General features: G+C 36.6%; 1 protein-coding gene across 1 annotated transcript in view; it reads right to left on the bottom strand.

Moving 5' to 3' along the window:
* EXOC4 (exocyst complex component 4) overlaps window positions 1–16933 on the bottom strand; it is an 818776-nt gene that overhangs the window by 414022 nt on the left and 387821 nt on the right. The window lies entirely within an intron of this gene.

Genomic DNA, 16933 nt, shown 5'->3' with positions numbered 1-16933 from the left:
TTCTATTTCTTGAAGAATAACAACAACAAACTGTATTTTACCAGTATTTTGCTTTCAAATTAAAATCTCTCCTCCAACTCCCACTTACATTCAAAGATACTATATGTCTAGGCTGCATGTGAAAGTAATAACAGTTCATATTTTTTCATATGTAAATCTTTTAAAATGTGTATCCTTCTATTATAAGTATTAATACTTATACTGGTAGCTTTTCATCTACATGGAGAATATTTACTGTTAGTGTCACGGGGAGAAAGGCAGTTATAAACCATCCACATCACAGCCGAATTACCTGGAAAAGAAAATCAACCAGGTTTCCCGTTTATTTCTAAGCCAATAATGAGAATCAATCTACCAAGTCGCACCTGCCTTCTAGAGTTTGAGTTATGGCAGGGTGCGGTGGCTCACGCCTGTAATCCCAGCGCTTTGGGAGGCTGAGGCGGGTAGATCACCTGAGGTCAGCAAGACCAGCCTGGCCAACATGGTAAAACCCCGTCTCGGCTACAAATACAAAAATTAGTCAGGTGTGGTGGTGCACACCTGTAATCCCAGTTATTTGGGAGGCTGAGGCACGAGAATCCCTTGAACCTGGGAGGCAGAGGTTGTGAGTTGAGATTGTGCCACTGCACTCTAGCCTCTGGGCAACAGAGCGAGACTGTGTCTCAAAAACATGTATATATTTAAAAAAATACGGTTTGAGTTACAAGGTGTGATCCTTCTGGGAAACACTAATATCAGATAAAAGTCCTCAAAATAATTTTTAAAATCTTTCTATGCAATGAACAAACAATCTATATCTTGGAATCCTGGTTTAATGCTATGAGGCAAAGCACTTACTCATATCATAAGTGATCCAAAGCCTATTTCCACTATAGTCAACAATCCTTTTCTTATGATAATGTGATAATTTTTCAGACTAATGAATCATGATGTTTTTCTGAAAATGTGCAATTCAAAACAAACACAGAATCTGTAGTGCTGAGGATACTATAGGTGTTGGGGTTTTTTCACACTTTGTTTTGGTTTTTAATTTTTTGAAGATACAACGTCCTTTTCCTTTAGATTTATTCAAGTTTGAATAAAAAGTTCCTGCTTCGGTTCTGAGTTTTGATTTCCTTAGCTATGATGTCTTCCTTGACCTAGACCCTAATGAGCAGAAGGCACTACACATGCTGTCAATCACTTACGTCAAATGCTGGGAGTGAGTAGAAAGGGACTTTTTATTACAGAACACTGAGGTCTTATTTCGACAAAAACTGGGGGATATGTGGTGTATGACTTCTTTCGCATTTTCTTCCTTCTCGTATGGGGAGTGCTTTGAACATATTCAAAGACACTTGCACAATCATAACAATTAAATCACTAAGGAAACTCCCTCCTGCTTTCTTTCTTTGACCACACACAATAAATGCCCATTCAAAAAAAAAATAAAAAACAAAACCTGACCAATCTCAGTATGTACTAAGAAAGCTTTATTTATAATCCTAAAGGAACAGTTTCTCTCTATTATGGGATAAAATAACCTAAAAGTTAGGAATACGTCTCCTGGCTTTACTTCCGCTTTGTATTTCTTCCACTGCAGTTATTGTACAGTTAGTATCCAAACAGTGAATATCCAGCGGGGTAGGTTGCTGATTACATCTTATGATGAGACTACTCCTCCGGATTTAGGCTTCAATATGAAGTCAGCCAGGATTATTAGTGTAAAGTCTTAACATAAGATTCATTTCCTCATTCCAAGGAATAACTACCATAGTTAGGGACCTTGAAACAAGTACTCCATTAGTTTGAAGTGGCATGAATTAGGGCTTATAATTTAGATCCTTTGTATAATAATATACAGACATAAACACACACCATGTAAACTTCTGGCTTTTTTTATTTTTTAAAAAAACACCAATTTGAAGATTAAACATTGACAAAGTATTCTTAAAAGGGCATAATTTTCATTCTGGAAAGGAAATGCACAATCTCAAGTTGCTACCAGTGGGAGGAACAATTGAGTTTAGAGCTCCATTTCACAATTTAAATTCTGGCTGCATTTTATCATCAAGTCTTTTTTTTTTTTTCCCCCTTCTCGGTGCCAGATATACATTCCAAAACCAATGTTCCCAAGTGAAAACATACAGTATTTAGACTAGCTGTAATTCACTAGTAATGTTGCCACATAATCATTTCACACACAATTGCTAATCGTGCCATGTGACAGAACTCTCTAGACTAGGGAACATATATATGACTGTAAAATTAAATTACCAAACTGAAAAATAAAGGAAAAATGATCAAATAAAAGAGTATATTCCAAGCTGGTTCAGAGTATTAACCAAGTCTGTTTTAAATAGTTTTGTAAATGTATAAAAGGATTAAAAACCTAGAAAATAACTAAATCTTAAGAATATAAACTTTCTGTTACTCCTGAAATACTTAGCTAAAATTATTTTTCCCCAAAGTAGTGATGTAACATTAAATAGGTTCTTATTCAGTCATTTATCATCATAACTTCTAAGAATTTTGCTCTTAAAATCATTTACTGAAGCTCATTCCAGTAACAGCAACAACAAAAACAATGAATAAAATATATTCCTACCAAGCCTCCCTCTCCCTCTAACCACTTCAAGCCACTATCAGGCAGCCATAGAAATAAGGTGTTGGAACTACACCAGAGCTTCTGAGAGCACTCTCCTGTGAAAAGCAAAGCATGGCCTTGAACCGAACTCCACTTCTTCTCCTTCCGCTCAAAAGGAACGAAACAGAAGGTGGTGACTGAAAGTATTAGTGAGGTTTACATAGAAGAAAGCCAAGAGAAACACTCTGATAGGGCACACCCTTCCCTCCCTTCTTCAAGAACACAAATGAGCATGAAAGAAATCAAAGTTATAAATAATCTTTACTGGTAAGAAAAAGTAGTAATGCTTCACACATGGTAGGGTCTGGCAGAATATGTTACAGAGCCAGCCTGTGAAATGCTTAGCTATCAAATTCATTCCAGTTGGCTGGGCTATGAACCCTATCATGTGTATTGAAAACTAGATGAAACATAACCAAATGCAATGATAAAGAGCAAAGAAAGTGGTGCTGGAAAAGTAATCATGAAGCTCAGCATGTTTAATGATTCTGTCAATATCTGGAGAAGAGGAATTCCATAGAACCATAAGTATCCTCAGGGGGATTTTGCAAACATTAGGAAGAAATTATTAAAAAGGAATTGCAACACCAGTAATTTTTAAAAGAGGAGGAGGCATTATTATTTTAAAATAATAAGCTCAAGAAAATGCCCAACTAAATTTAAAAGCCAAGGTGACTTTTCCCTTCATGAGTGGTATATCGAGACTTATGAAACTACCAAAAAAGTCTACTCAAGCTTCAGTGTAATCCACCACAGACAAAATTCATCCCTTTCATCTCTTTGTGATATTAAAGGCACTAAATGGAAAAGCACAGGTATTTCAAGAGAAATGGGTAAGAAAAACTAAATATGTCCAATGCTTTCCTTTCATAAATTGTTGCTGACATTGTTTTCCCACAACTTCGGTTTTTAACCGCCCCTCAAACGAAATATTCAGGCAACTGTTTCACAGTCTCTTCAGAAACGGATAAGCAAGTAAATAAATTTTAAAAATTAATGACATTTCTGAATCAAATTGCAAATCTTTTATTCAACCTTTCCAAATAAATATGTAAATGTATCTATTCCTTCTCATGTAAGACTAAGGTTCAAAGGCGGCACTAACAAACAGTCTGTTTAAGTCACAATTGTCTTCCTCCCCTTTAATGGCACCCACTGTATCATCCTACTATAAAATAAGGACTAAGGAATATGTCATACATTGGGGGATATATGTGTTTACAGACGATTCACAATAGTGTCATGAAGACTAAAATATTTGAGAACAGTATTATATTGCACATATCTCACAGAAAAAAGAAGATGATTCTACAAAGGCAGAAGTCATTTGAGAAACAATGTAATACCACAAAATGTAGGGAAGTGTATGCTCTTCAGAAGACAGTGCCAACAGAGAATGTTTATAAAGGAGACAGTCCCGTAGCCAGCACGTGAGGTTGCTGAAAGTTTTCCTTTCACGTCAGACCAAGACCTAAAGCTAACAGGGAAATCACAATGTTCACTTCTAAAAATATTTAAGTGCTCCTCTTTGGCAATAGAGGCATCCCTAATCTGTGCAGATCAATTTTTTTTTAAATAAATTAAATTATATTTTAAATGGGCTTGAAAATTTACTTGGGTTAATGTATTTAATAAAAGTCCTTAAGTTATGCAAATAATTAGACCTATATTAGCCCATCAAATACATAATCGTTTCTTCTAAATTGGCCTCTTTCTAGATTCTTATCTTTTAGAAGTAAAACTAATAGAAGGGCATAGTAACTGGGCTAGACCAACATAGCGAAGTGTTCTGAGCTCATCTTGACCTGGCCTGGAAGCCTCTGGGACACAGGGCTGGTCATATTTTATTTTTTCATCTTAGTTTTGGTTTTTTTTTTTAACAGAAAAATCATGTATTTCAACCTAACAGGAGAACTGTTCATGAACCAGACATCTTCCATGATGGCTTTACTTAGGCTGTTTGATAATCCAGAGTTGAACTGGATTATCTGTTTGACTGTGGATTATCAGAGTGGATTATCTACTCTGTTTGACTGTGGATAAACTTTTTGACTGGATTATCAGAGTCAAACAGCCTAATTAGAGCCACTGTGGAAGAGTCCTCGAGCCTGAGAGCCTCCTGTGGTAAGGGTTTTAAATGGAGGCACACACCTGAGGCATAGAGTAAAAGGTACAAGCTGGGGCTCTAGGGTCCTTCTGTCTAGGCTTGATCCTAGCCCCCTATTTACAATCGCCTGATCTTGGTCAAGCTACTTCATCTCTCCATGCATGCCTCAGGTTCCTTAGCTATAAAATGGGGGTGATACTATTTCCTACTTCATAGAGTTGCTAGGAATACTAAATTAGATAATACATGCAAACTGTTTATAACATAGCTGAGCTCATCACTAGGGCTCAATCATTGTAGCTCCTCTTATTATTTATTTGAGTTGACTGTGACCTTTGCAATACATATGCAAATTTCAAATGACCCAGAATGTACCCTTAGATAATTAGTTCTATATCATATTATCCTAACATGCACAGACTTCAGAATATTTGAAAACTTTTGCTTTCTTGTATATAATCCAAAATAAAAGGATTTAAGATGTATGCTAATTACCATTTCTAGGGACAAGTAGGAAATGGCATTGTTTGTGAAATTCAGTGTTTGCATGCCGTCAAACACTTCGTAGCAAACTGGATGTGAGCAATGCAAGCAAAATCATTAGGATTGCATCAGTAATCTGACTCCTTATGGCTTCAGTGATGGGTTTCCTTGAGTTGGCCATGAAAATGCATATTGATAATGCTGATCCATTAAGGGCCATGTGTGCTGTTTCAATGTGTTCCAAGTAATTTAATCATGCTTGTTTGGGAAAGGCTTTGAGCTGTCTTAGGAACATTTAAATACCTGGGTTTCTTAGAATATGCTAATACATTTAAATTATAGAGGGGTTTCCTGATTGCATTAGAAATGCATCCATCTTCCCCTTCTCTTCTTTGCAGAGGGCATGCTACTAGCTTTGTCACAACCAAACGTAAACTTCTCCAGGGCTGGAGTTGCTAATTACATTTTGAAGAGCAATTGGTTTCTCTCTTAGTAGTTATTCAACATGTATCAAACAAAATAATATCTGAAATATGCATACCACACATACATATATTTCATCCAACTCCCAAGTAAGTACACATGTGGATAATTCCCAGAAGTGGGTTTGGTGGAAAGCATCTAGAAGACTGGGAAGAAACTAAAAGGAAAAATAAACAGAAACTGTAGAAATATCAAGGTCATTTGAAAAAGCTTACACTTTCATTTTCAGAGAAAGCAGGAAAAAAAAAACATGAGATATAAGTAATACTTAGAAGAAAAAATATCTAGCCTCTTGTAGTGTAGTAAACTATAAAGTTCACACAAAATACTGGAAAGATTGCAAATGTGTCAGCAGAGGCCTCCTTCCTCTTTTCCAAACCATGAAAAATACTTTCTGCAGAAGCTCCAAAGCGTATGACAAAATTTCTCTAACATTTACATCTGTAATGGTTTTTCTTCTGGAGAGAAGAAAAAATATCAGGACATGAAATTTTTGACAGCGTTTGTGATGTTCAGTAAGGTGGAAGTATGTTTGCAAACTCCAAACCTGACTGACTTGTTGTAGCACCTTTTCTGACAGGCAACGTTAAACAAATGTCTCACATAGAAGGCTCCTCTGATATGTGTGCTTGGGTTTGGGGAGGGGAGGAGAGGAGAAGCTTCATGTGCTGTCATGGGAAATTAATGGTCTAACTTAAGGAGTTTATAGACTATCATTTTTAATCAAACACAGGCAGTCTGTCAGCTAACATAAAGCAATAAAGATTGCAAAACAAAAGACCTTCTTTCTCTGCTTCATCCTCATCTTTACAATGACCTAAGTAAAAACTAGTCCTCTTTAAATACTTTACCACAAAATACATTTGGAAGTGCATATTTGTAATTTGTCTATTTGGATATCAAAAGCAACTCCAAGAAGAAACACTGGATGCAAATCTGTTTTGGGGGGCAATGGTCCGAAGGCACACAGGAGCACAAAACCTGAACCATGAACTGTGTGTGGTTTCCTAACAACCAGTTGTCTGTTCTTGATATCCTGGTTCTGACAGTGAGAACTATATGACCTTAATTTCCATGAAAAAGTCACATTACTGATTCACTCACCAAATATTTACTGAGAATCTAGTGTGTGCTAAAATTCATTCAAGTTCTAGTTATGCAAAACTAATCAAATAATGGTCCCTAGCATCTTCTTAATGAGGGAGAAGAAATACTCAGGAAGTAATGTGCTAGGTCCCACAAGGGCACAGAGGAAAAGGAAAGGGATCACTGAGACATGAGGAGCAGTAAGAGAGGTGGTAGAGGGCTGGGCGCAGTGGCTCATGCCTGTAATCCTAGCACTTTGGGAAGTCAAGGCAGGTTAATCACGAAGTCAGGAGATAGAGACCATCCTGGCTAACACAGTGAAACCCTGACTCTACTAAAAATACAAAAAATTAGCCGGTCGTGGTGGCACGCGCTTGTAGTCCCAGCTACTTGGGAGGCTGAGGCAGGAGAATCACTTGAACCTGGGAGGCGGAGCTTGCAGTGAGCTGAGATCACGCCACTGCACTCCAGCGTGGGAGACAGAGCTAGGCTCCGTCTCAAGAAAAAAAAAAAAGTGGCAGAAGGCTCCCCAGAAAAGATGTTGCTGAAGGATGAGTAGAAATTCATCAGGTGAAGGAGGAGGGAAAGGGCATCAAGTAGAGAGAAAGAAAACACATACAAAGATACAAAGGGATATAGCTATGGCCGAGCACTGTGGCTCACAAAACTTTAAATAGTTTGCACTACAGGAAGAATACAGAAAAATTAAGGAAATGATGCTTAAAAGAGAGTTCTACAATCCCGTCTTTCTCATGCACTTACTAAATGAAAAGACTCTGAGGGCCTAGGCATGAGGGGGGCCACCAAATGAAGGTGGCCTGTATCCCTGAATCACCTTGTGGTACATCCCATGGAGTACCTGGGAATGGCTCTCTTCAGGCCCAGGCTCCAGATCCAACAAAGTGCAGAAAACACAGGATTTATAATCAGATTCACAGATTTTTAAGTTTTGCCTCTAATACCATGTTACTTTAAACAAAAAATTGTCCAAGCCTCAACTATAAAACAGAAATAATATGTCTCCTTCAAACTATTTCTTAGGGTTGGTACAAGGACCAAAAAAGACAATGTATTTTCAAGTATTTTGCAAACTGTATTTAAATGGTAGCTATTAATGCTATTATATACTTTACATATTTAAGTAAACATCAAAATCATAGTAATAAAGTTATAACAGATCTAACCATGGGAACCACAGTCACTCAACTACAAAATTTAAATACAATGGGAATAATTGCATCCCAAGATGGCAGGGGCCAAGTGACAGCACTCAACCATCAAAGGCAAAGAAGGCATAGCTACAGTAATGGACAGCAGGGGCAGAGCAACAATCAGAATAGTCTGACTTCCGTAGAGCTCTGGCATTGGCTAATTAATCACAGTGTTCCTAGAAGTGAAATTGACAGGAAGCCTACTGCATTCCTACTTCATTCATATAAACAGAAAACTTCTAGGTCAAATAGACAAAAGACTAATTTGAATTATAAAAACAGAAATCACAGCCCCTCAATCAATTTTCAGACTTGAGCCAGTTTACAGACCCAGAACTCCTTGAATGAAGGGGAGGCCAGGTCCCGTCGAGGAAGGAGCCCACTGCATTACTGACAATTTATGCAGTGAATCTTTCTCCCATTCTTCCCCAAGGAGACCTCTGGCCTTCTACCATGGTAACTGTACACTGGGGAAAGGGAAATGATCAGTAGAGGAAGTAGTCATCAATACCTATGATCAACAACAACTATGACCACGTGACCAGTTGCAGAAATAAGGACGGTAATTATAATGAGTATTTCCTCCTCCTTTTGTTAAAAACATGTTTGTGTATGTATACATTTGCATTAAGAAAATTGCTTCATTTCATTTCCTTTTTCCTTCATTACGTGACATAAGATTTATTGACTTCATATCAGCATTTAAGTATTGTTAACTTCATGTAACAGCATTTTGGTTGAGGATTGGTGTGTTTCTGGTTGTACAAAGGACAGTTGTATTATGTTAAGCATAATGACCTTATTATCGTCTTTAACATTATACATGATCTCAGGAGATGTATATGGGTTCAAGTTGACAAGGCGTGGACTTGGGATGGTTAATAGTGAGTGTCAACATGACTGGATTGAAAGATACAAAGTATTGATTCTGCGTGTGTCTGTGAGGGTGTTACCAAAGATTAACATCTGAGTCAGTGGGCTGGGAAAGGCAGACCCACTCTTAATTTGGGTGGGCACATTCTAATCAGCTGCCAGCATGGCTAGAAGAAAGGAGGCAGAAAAACGTGAAAAGAGACTGACCTAGCCTTCCAGCCTACATCTTTCTCCCATGCTAGATACTTCCTGCCCTCAAACACTGGACTCTAAGTTCTTCAGTTTTGGAACTTGAACTGGCTTTTCATGCTCCTCAGCCTGCAGACGGTCTATTGTGGGACCTTGCGATCATGTGAGGTTCTAGAGAACCCTGACTAATACACCAAATAACACCTGTGTTCTATCCTGAGTCATCTCTAGACAATGTGCTCAGTGCTACAATAAAAATATAGCAAAATCACAATAATTTTTTAAAAGCAGACAATGATCCACTTACATTATGCAAGGGTGGGTAGGAGTAGGCCCAGGAAAAAGTTGGAAGAAAAGGGGATACATGAGCTGATTCTTGAAGGATAAAATGTCTTTCGGACAATGAAGGAGGTCAAAGGTCAGTGTTGGTAGATGCCTTTTTGGTAGAAAGAAAAAAAATTTGAAAATAGCATGACAGACTTGGAAAAAGAAAGGGTTCATGCCTTTGAAGTGTACAAGGGGGGCCTGAGAGCAGTGTGCATAAAGTCAGAAAGTCAGGCCTTCTATTCTACAACAAGGAGTTCCACTTCAAGGGCTGGGGATAAGAAAACACAAAGAAGGAGGGGAATGACATGGATCACTCTGGAAGAAGAGTAGAAGATGGATTAAAGAAGTTTAGGTTTGGAGTAGCAGAAACCAATTAGGAAACCGAGCGACTGAAGCGATGGCTACAAGTATCGAAGGGGGGATTGGATAAATTTGAGACATATTTATAAAGTAGGACTGGTAGAAATTAGCAACATTAGATGTGTGGGGTAAGAGGGTCTTACCCCACACAAGGGTCTTCTAAGTGGAACTTCAAGACTTTTTGGTCTGGATCCCAAAGGGGATGGAGGGAAGTGGGATGAAGACCAGAGGTGAAACTACCTCTGAAAAAGAAATGGCATGAAAAGAGATGTGCCTCTGCAACAGATAATCTTCTAAGTGTAAAAACGGAAACCGGAAGAAATTTAGCACTAGTGGAATGATGGGCTCCTTTGTCATAGATTTTCTGTTATTCTCAAATTACCACAATACCCTCGTTAGGAACACAGTCTCCACAAAGCCAAGGACAGTGTCTGGCACAGAGTAAGCACTCAGTGAGTATTTGCTGGAAAAAAAAGAATGAATTAAAAATAACTGAAAAATACGACTATGTTGAAGAATTTTGCCCCAAAATTCAGTTTAAATACTGTCAACTCCCACTGAATGTTGAAGTTGCATTTTTAAAATCAACATGTCAATCAAAAATATGTAGAAAAGAAAATGTAATGAGTTGAGGCTTATAAAGCAGACAGACCTCCAACATTCAGAGAAGGATGTTGGTTTCTTTTTAATCTTCATGAAATCCTCATATCAATTTTCTTAAAAGCTTCAAAGAAAGAAAGAACTGTAGATTCACTTAGATGCATTTCTGAGCATTGATGCACCTCTGTCAACCCTGTTCAGCATTTATAATTTCATGCTAAAGAATGAATTCAGTGGCCTATTTTTGTACAATTTTCTTTACTATTCTTATTTCCACTGTTACATTGAGAAGATGTTCTACCATTTTTCACAGATGCAAAAAGCAAAACTAAATAGAATATGCAAAAAAAGATATTGATGGATGCCAGCACCCTCAGCACACTGGACAGAGTAAGACAGCTTCAGGTGGTTGGCAAAGCACTGCAGGTGACACTGATACTAGCAGCCACCAGGAGAGGCTGCAGATGTACAAAAACTTGAAAAACAAAAGTGGCTGGAACAAATGTGACCGTATAAAATATATTCTAATAATCAACTAGCTAAAGTGAAGGCAATGAGTGTGTGTGTTTATATGTATGTATATGTATGTGTGTGTATGTATGTATATATGTGCTCAGGACAGTATAAAGAGGTTAAAAAAGTATCTTTTAATATTCAAGAATTACAATGAAAAGTTCTGCAGACATACTAAAAGAATATTCAATATCCATCCAGTTTGCCTTATACATTTAAAACTGCCCCCACTACTTTTACCTTCAATTAATTTGCTCATTTGCTCAAAACACTTTTAGTGACTGCCTGCTAGGGACCAGAACCATGTGATTTACGATCAATAAAAGTAAATTCCCAACTCACTACAATTATTTTAGGGTCTCTCAGTTGGGTCCACACCTGATCATGGTTTCCTGTGATAATTCTGCATCTGGCTCTTGGCTAATCCCTCATGTCAAGCTTCTCTCCTCCCTCTTTGACTGAATTTACTGTCCCCAAAAACTAGCCTACATATTAATGTTGGTTTAAGAACACTGACTTAAGCTGGGTATGGAGGCTATGGTGGGAGGATCGCTTGAGCCCAGGCATTCTGCAGTGTGCTATTATTGCACCTCTGAACAGCCACTGCACTCCAGCCTGGGCAACACAGCAACATCTTATCTCTTAAGAAAAAAAAAAAAGAGAATGTCGATTTTAAATTGCCAATTATCTTTCCTTAAAAAGGATGGATCTTAATTCTAAGAAAAATCCCTTTTATTTAATAAAAGTAGCAACTCGTGTTAACTGCCAATTATCTCTTCACTGACTGATCAGAAAACCCAAAGTCTAGGAAACATGTCAACTAATTTTTGCTTTCCTAGCTTTTACTACCAAAGCTGTAGGAAACAGTCTACGTCCATCACAGAGAGAATGTGGCTTCCAGCTATACTGGCTCACTGCCCTGCTGGACACTGCCCCACCGCAAGATCTCTTACTGCCCTGAGAACCTCCTTGGACCCACAAGATAGGAAATCAAAAGATTTCTTGGAAAGTTGTTTAGAAGAAGTTTAATTTGTGAACAGTTTTTAGCACCATAGGATTCTAAAAGTTCTTTTATTCCAAAATAATGATTGAATATTATATTTTATAATTGCTAATTTCAGTAGTATACTGACACAATGACTAACATAAAGAAATCAATGTTAGTCTATGGATGACTAACATAGACATCATGTCACACAAAAGAAGTCAGGCACCAAAGAGTACATACTATATGATTCCATTTATATCAAGTTAAACCACAGGCAAAACCAATCTATCTGTAGGGACAGAATTCACAATAATAGTTATCTCTCAGGGAAGGAGATTGACTGCCAACATAAGCAAGTCTTCTAGGGCAGTGAAAATGATCAATATCAATGTCTTATATCTTCATTTGTGTCATGGTTATACTTGTATATACATATGTAAAAATTCATACAAATATACAAATATCTAAAAATATGTGTACAGATGTATACATTTGAATGTATATATGTGTATCTCAATAAAAATTTTAAAAGATTTTAAAAAATGTAGAGATTCTGAATTTACGGAGTCCAATTAAGTAACATACTTCCATATTCTTTCACTAAAGAGTGATAATGTAGAAACTTGTTAGCATTACAGTTTTTTTTTTTCTTCTCGACATTATTGAATACTTTCTCACCTATTTACAATGTGGTATTTTACAGAAATAGGCTTTGAAGGATGCTCACCAAGTTTAAAAATAGTATGATTGTCAAAATTACTATTATTTCCCAACTAGTAAAAACAACATAAAAACATCAAACATTCCAGCAACTATTTCAAGTGCAACATGAAAGTCAGACCCAGCCCTTCCCAGGTTCATAACCACTACTCTTACCAAAAAATGAAATTAAGGTAACTCAAAACTAAAACTTCCTTTATGATGCTTCCACCTTTCTTCTCCTTTCTAGCTGGCTGTTCTCACTTACCTTGCTGAATCAAAGAAGTTTCCTTTCTCAGTTATTAAATAATAAAATCCTGAGAAAATATCATTGCTTATTTTGGGGTTTATTTTTGTTTAATTACAAAAAGAAAATAAAAAAGATCTCATGACCATGAAAAGAAAAATATTTCACTTGCAGTATGATACATTTTTTAAAAACACGGTAAGCAATATTAACGATCAAATGTTCAAAAGACAATTATGACCAAAGAAGAGTCTTTGGTATTATATAGAATGCCCAGTAACAAAGAATGCAAAACAGAAACAGAACAAAGTAAACAGGAAAGAGGTTGTGTGTGTGTCTTTCTGTTTTCTGAGGAGCAAGAGGAATGATAATTTTTTCCCAATCATATAAAGAAACAATGCATAGCCAACACTCAAAGGAATATATGTTATTAAAGGGAGAGACTGTATTTTCCCCCTAGGTATGCCTATGTTATTTTTAACACCAAATTACATTATCAATTCAGATTTCAAAATCAGATGTAAATGGCCCTGTGGCTGGACATAAACATATTTCATCGAATGCTGAATAAGCATATTTTGTATATTGCAGTCCAAAAGGCGAATACATGTTCAGAATACATAAAAAGCAGCATACAAATTATGCAAGCATTTTGTTCTGAATAGTCTTTTCTACTGTCTTTTATATGTAAGCTGCTAATAAGGTTAATTAATAACAAAATGTAATTGATAAAGAGACAAAAACTTGCATCTAAAATATCAGCTTAAATCTACGTCAAAATCACAGCAGCAAAGTAATGCTGATTTTAGGGTTATTTGGAAATACAGCGTTGGTCCCAAATTAGCTTTTACAACAAAAGAAAGCTAGTTTTCTTTTTCCTTTAACAGTCACTGGAAGAGTTAAGTTATACTCGTATGTACCAGTTAGTGGACATGAAAAAGAAAAAGAAAAATACAAAAATAAAAGCAGAGAAGAAAAAAAGAGGATAGAAGGAACTATACGGTAGGGAGGGGTGGCGTTTGTCTAACAACCCTTCCATGAGTCTCCTTGTGTTCGAAAGAAGAAAGTCAATGCTGAAGTGACACAGAAGTCAACTATACTCCCTTGACCCTGCCAATGATAATCATCAGCATTAAGCTGAAGCATAAAAAAGTAACTCAAATGAGCAAGATTGGAAGAAACATATCTCCCCAGAGCTCTGAAGTTGCACAGTATGTTAGAAAGGCTTACAATCAGAGATTTAAAGAATGTAGACCTGGAAATTCAACAGCCAGTTAACTGCATCATAAATTCAGCTTCTGGTTAATCATCTCCATGAAAAAATATTATCTCCCAAGAAAAGCTTTCCTATTTCTGTTGCCTTATTCATTTGAAAATTTTCATTGTGTAGAGCAGAATCTCTTGAAACATACAACAAACTAGTTATAATCCATATGTACGAAGCAACAAATAACAAAATAACTTTATCTCTTTAAGTGATTTCAATATAAAGCGATCTCTTTATATATGTAAATAGATAAAAAATATTCTGTTTGTCCCCTGTTTTTCACTAACATTTCCAGTTTTTCCTACTGTTTCTCATGAGAAATGGCCTATTCTTTTGTGCTAACTAGATTGGGATGCCTCACCTCTTTAGAAATTGCTGAAATGTGCATAGATACATGGGTTGAAACTTTTGACTGGCTCTCCATTTTACTCAGTAGTACAAAACTGCCCATTTAGTTGCAATCAGTGTTTAGCCATATGTCATACATTTTGAAAATATAAAAGTAAAAAAAGTTTAGAATGAAATTTTTTAATCTCCAAAAGTTAGGTGGTTTGAAGGTTTATAGCATTTAACATTTGTAATATTAAATCAAAAGAAGTTACTCAAATATAGGGCTTGAAATCTATGTATATCAACCACTCAGCACTTCACAGGCCTTACAGGTCAGGCAGACTGAAAACTAGCAATATTTTTTCATAATTCTGAGCAGAGGGGGAAAAATGGCTGTGTTTCATAAAAATGCAACAAGGTGTCCACATTTCCGCCCATGCATGAATAATGTATGATCTACAACATTATTTGCTAGGCTGTCTAATCACTAACATCTTTCAAAATGTCTACATAAGCTTTAGCTCATTAAGAACAAACATGCAACTGTATAAAAATATCAAATACCTGTGAACACTGAGAATAATATTCTGCTAAATAAATATCAATGTACACATCAAATTGACATGGGTAGAACAATGTCACTGCATTTTTCAAAGATAAAAATATTAGAGATAATGTGCTTAATTATAACAGTAAATTATATATGCCTTTGATCTGAAAATATTGGCAATATGTGATATTATAAGTACTATAATTATTAAAACAAAAAGTATAAAATAAAAATGCTAATCACAATTCTCTTTTACTTTGAAATGTCATTTTTGGAAACAAATTACTGGTTAATAGCATAATCACCTTTGGAGCCTTTCACTGCTCCAGGTTTGGTTTCAGTTACTTCCTGTCCTAACTTTAAGCATCTCCTAATCACAGGCATTTCAAAGCTATTTCACAAACAGGCCACAAAACAGTACCCTATACTGCTGCAATATAGCGATTTCTATGTGTAACATCTACATCTCAGAGTAATTTTTAGAAATTCTTCTCTATGCATTAGATATGACTACAACTACTTATTTTGACTGTTATTAGTCTTAAGGATGGTACACAGCAAACCAAACCATCCATCACCAAAAGCCCAAGTTGCCAAGAGAGTTTCATCTTCTTAACTGACCTAGATGCCAGGACTTTCCTCACTGACCAATAAATATTTCACTTTTTGCTCTACCTAGAAAGACATAAATTGATGTCTGATCTTAATGAGGTGTGGATGATAATTACTAGTAAAAAATGCTTATAGCCCATATATTCAATATTCCAGCAGTGCTCAACAGAACTAGAATCAGTAACACTTTGCAACTTGAATGGCATCATCATCCCCATGTCCCCAGCCTCCCGCTTCTGTCATGTCACAAGACTGCAAACAACTGTTCTTCAGTTGTCCCGTAAGAAATACATCACTTCATGCATGGCAAGTATTCATTACCCCAAGGAGCCAAATGCCTTTTAAAAGCCAGTTGAAGCAAATAAGCAACAATTCTCCAACACACTATAAAACTCACTTGCTACATAAACTTTTAAATTTCAAAATGCCAGGCCTTCAGATTCCCTAAATATTATAAAAGCACTGCCCAGTCACAGAATCACAAAACTTAATGGGTAGAAAGTAACATCCAAACCAACCAACTCGTTTATTTAATGCTTTTCCTTACTGTTTTCTCTTTCTGGTTAAGCGCATCTGTTAAAGATTAAATTTCTAGAAAGAAACAAGATATAGTATTATCTTGCTTTTACTCTTTACCTACCAAGACATTGTCTGTCATTAAACACTTACTGAATGTTTTTCCTTCCTTTACAGATACGGGAAACGAAGGCTCACAGTGATTTGGCAGACATCAAAACTTAGAATGTGTTCACTTCTATCCAGCCCCAACACTTCACTTCTTCACTTTTAGTGGTCTAATCTCTCTCTCATACAATGTACAAAACTCTTTTCCAGTTAAAATAGGGCTCCAATGCTAAAAGGATGATTAAATACCACTTTAATTAGTAGTCTGTTCTGACAGTGAATTTTAATATATATTCTCTGAAAGAGGTAATTAAGGTCAAATGAGGTCACAATGGCAGGGCCCTGATCCCATAGAGCTGATATTCTTGTAAGAGGAAGGGACACCAGGAAGCTCTGTCCCAGTGCACAGGGAAGAGGCCATGTGAGGACTCAGAAGTTTTCCTTGGGCCAGTGTGTCCTTGTTTTTGAGTCACGTCCTAGCTAACCACTGTTTCTGAAGCAGTGATGGGCTGCATCAAATGTTGCCATCCTTCTTTGACAATTCCACCTATTTAACTGGGACTCTGTGGTTATGAGGTGCTATGTGCACCTGTCAAAGGCATGACTTTGTTTCAATTTAGCAACGCTCCCACCAATACGCCTTATTGGTCCAGGAAGAAAAAATGGCATTAGAGTATCTTCTGAATGATACTTCTAGTTAGGTGCAAGCATTCAGATTTTCTAAGAAATAACTTGTGTTCTCACCTGTGTTTGCTAAG

Source organism: Chlorocebus sabaeus, chromosome 21, assembly GCF_047675955.1.
Source record: "Chlorocebus sabaeus isolate Y175 chromosome 21, mChlSab1.0.hap1, whole genome shotgun sequence".
NCBI lineage: Eukaryota > Metazoa > Chordata > Mammalia > Primates > Cercopithecidae > Chlorocebus > Chlorocebus sabaeus.
The sequence above is the reverse complement of the archived record's forward strand: the minus strand, read 5'-3'. Positions and strand labels throughout refer to the sequence as shown.